This window comes from Schistocerca serialis, unplaced genomic scaffold, assembly GCF_023864345.2.
Source record: "Schistocerca serialis cubense isolate TAMUIC-IGC-003099 unplaced genomic scaffold, iqSchSeri2.2 HiC_scaffold_1242, whole genome shotgun sequence".
Lineage (NCBI taxonomy): Eukaryota > Metazoa > Arthropoda > Insecta > Orthoptera > Acrididae > Schistocerca > Schistocerca serialis.
The window spans coordinates 315,001-317,500 of record NW_026047450.1 but is presented as its reverse complement, the minus strand read 5'-3'; the positions used below and the strand labels follow the sequence as shown (position 1 = coordinate 317,500).

The following is a 2,500-nucleotide window of genomic DNA, read 5'->3' as shown; positions in this document are numbered from 1 at the left end:
CACTGGTGTTGCCCCTTGACGGCGGCGGAAGATGACAGCGCCGCACCGTCAAAGGCAACGTGCAGGCGCGCGGCCCACATCTCTCCAACCTGCGTCGACGATTTGAGGAGGTGGCCCTCCCACATAAGATGCCGCTCCAGCACCTCAATCTCACGCTGCACCTCGTCCCGGCCTGCACCGTCGGGGGCTGGTCCAATCCTCTTCAGCGCCAGGAGACGGGATCGGCGGAGTGTTGGCCCCATCCATCGGCATGATGGGATGCCGAGGCCTCCCTGGGCTACAGGAGCATGGAAGTAGCCCAGGGGAGTGTCCGCCGGAAGGCGGAACCATCTCCTGACGGCGGCCCGGATGGTCACGTCTGCCGCTTTCAACGCACCCACTCGGGTGCGGCTGAGGGCCAGCCCGTGGTACAGGCCTGGGAGAAGTACGTTGGTGAGGGCGTAGAGGCGCTGTTGCGGCTTAAGCGGAGCTCGGGAGATGACGTCCAGCTGCTCCACCAGGTGGCGTCGTGGGTTGAACACGCAGCGACCCGCGGTGGAGAATTGCAGTCCCAGATACCGGAAGGTTTCACCCACACGTAGGGCGGGCATGGTGGCGTTGCCCGCTTTGAAGGTAACGTCGGCGTCGACCTTCACCTTCTTGTCACGCCCAGACGCGACTAAAGCGAGGGTGAAACACTTCCGGGCGTTGATCTGCAGCCCCAGATGGCCGAGGGCTGCGACGGCTGCGTCGATGAGGGACTGCAATCCCCTCGCGGTCGATGCAAAAAGCAGGACGTCATCTGCGAAGGCCGCAGCGTTGACTCTGCGGCCGAGGATCCGAGCTCCGATGTGGGAGGGAAGTTGACTCAAAACATAGTCCACCGCAAAATTGAAAAGGAGGGGGGAGAGGGGGTCACCCTGACGCACACCCCTTGCCGGCTGCAGGGGCACGCCCACGTCGGCGCCGCCCGCTATCACTGTCGTGCTACCCTCGTAACACCTTTCGACGTACTCAATAAAGCAATCCGGCAGGCCATGAGCCCTCAGCACGGGGCGGAGGGCAGCATGGTCCACCGAATCGAACGCTTTAGAGACGTCGATCGATGCCACAAAAACAGAGCGACAGGAGCGGACTGCGTCGGTGAGAGCAGTGTCCAAGATGAAGGTGTTTTCCAACATCCCATCCCGGGGGATGAATGCCCGCTGACGTTCGTCCACAGCACATGCACGCATCAGGCGTGACGCGAGAACCTTGTGAAAGGTCCGCGCCAACACCGAGCAGACCGTAATGGGGCGAAAGTCAGCGGGGGATGTTGGTGCAGCCGTTTTGGGGAGAAGTGACGTCCGGGCGCGAAGCAGACGCTCGGGGAGGGCGCGGGCCAGGAGGAAGAGGTTCAAGAGTTTCACCAGGACTTCATGCGGCAGGCGCCGCAGCTCCGCTGGAGTCAGGCCGTCCGGCCCGGCCGCCGATCCCCTGGGCGGCAAGGCAGCAGCGACCTCCTCACGTGTGACCGGCCCCCATAGGCACTCAGGAGCGACAGGCTCCGAGTGCGGGAGAAGGCGGTCACGGATGAAGCCAGCGGTGGAGATCGGCTTCTTCGTGAAGAGGTCCGCCCAGAAGTCCAGCAGACCGGGGATGTCGGGTGGCGGCTGCAGCAGGGTGCCGTCCAGCAAGCCGCGCACGCAACGTGCACGCGACCTGCGGAAGGCGCCCTGTGTCCGCGCGAACTCCCAGCGGCGCCGCTTGCGCTTCTGCAGCGGCGGGGCAGCAGGCGGCCGCTTGGATGATAGGCGCGGCCGCTGTGCCCTGGTGATCGACCTCTCCCCCCTGGACCCGACCGACGCAAGGGCATCCGGGAGCATGCCCAGGATGACATCGGGCGGCGTGCCCCGCCCCAGACCAATGACTCGATCCAGAGCAGAGAAACGCTGGGCGGAAGCAGGTAGCCCCGCCAGATGCTCCCAGATGGCGGCGTCAGTCGGCCCCTCCGGCGGCGGCCCGGTGGTGTCGGCCGCGAAGTCCTCGGCTGCGTCGACGGGCGGCGCAGCGGCCTCGCCCGCGTCAGGCAGTGAGCTCGCTGCTCCCCGGCGGGACGCCGGCTCTTCCCCCCGACCAATCTCAAGCGCCTCCATGAATTGGCGGACAAGCTGCTTGTGGGCAGCTTGCCGCCGTCGGCACTTGATTGCCTCAAGCGTTCGGTCGGGGAACATCCTAATAAGCTCTTGATTAACGAAGAAGAACCGGGCGTCCCTCTCAAGGAACAGTTCGGCCTCCGCCTTGGCGAGCGACAGGACTTCTTCCTCCGTCAAGAGAGTCATAGTTACTCCCGCCGTTTACCCGCGCTTGCTTGAATTTCTTCACGTTGACATTCAGAGCACTGGGCAGAAATCACATTGCGTCAACACCCGCTAGGGCCATCGCAATGCTTTGTTTTAATTAGACAGTCGGATTCCCCCAGTCCGTGCCAGTTCTGAGTTGATCGTTGAATGGCGGCCGAAGAGAATCCGCGCACCCGCGC

At 64.1% G+C, this 2,500-nt stretch overlaps 1 pseudogene; it reads right to left on the bottom strand.

Moving 5' to 3' along the window:
• LOC126436669 (large subunit ribosomal RNA) overlaps positions 1–2,500 on the bottom strand; it is a 7,439-nt pseudogene that overhangs the window by 2,269 nt on the left and 2,670 nt on the right.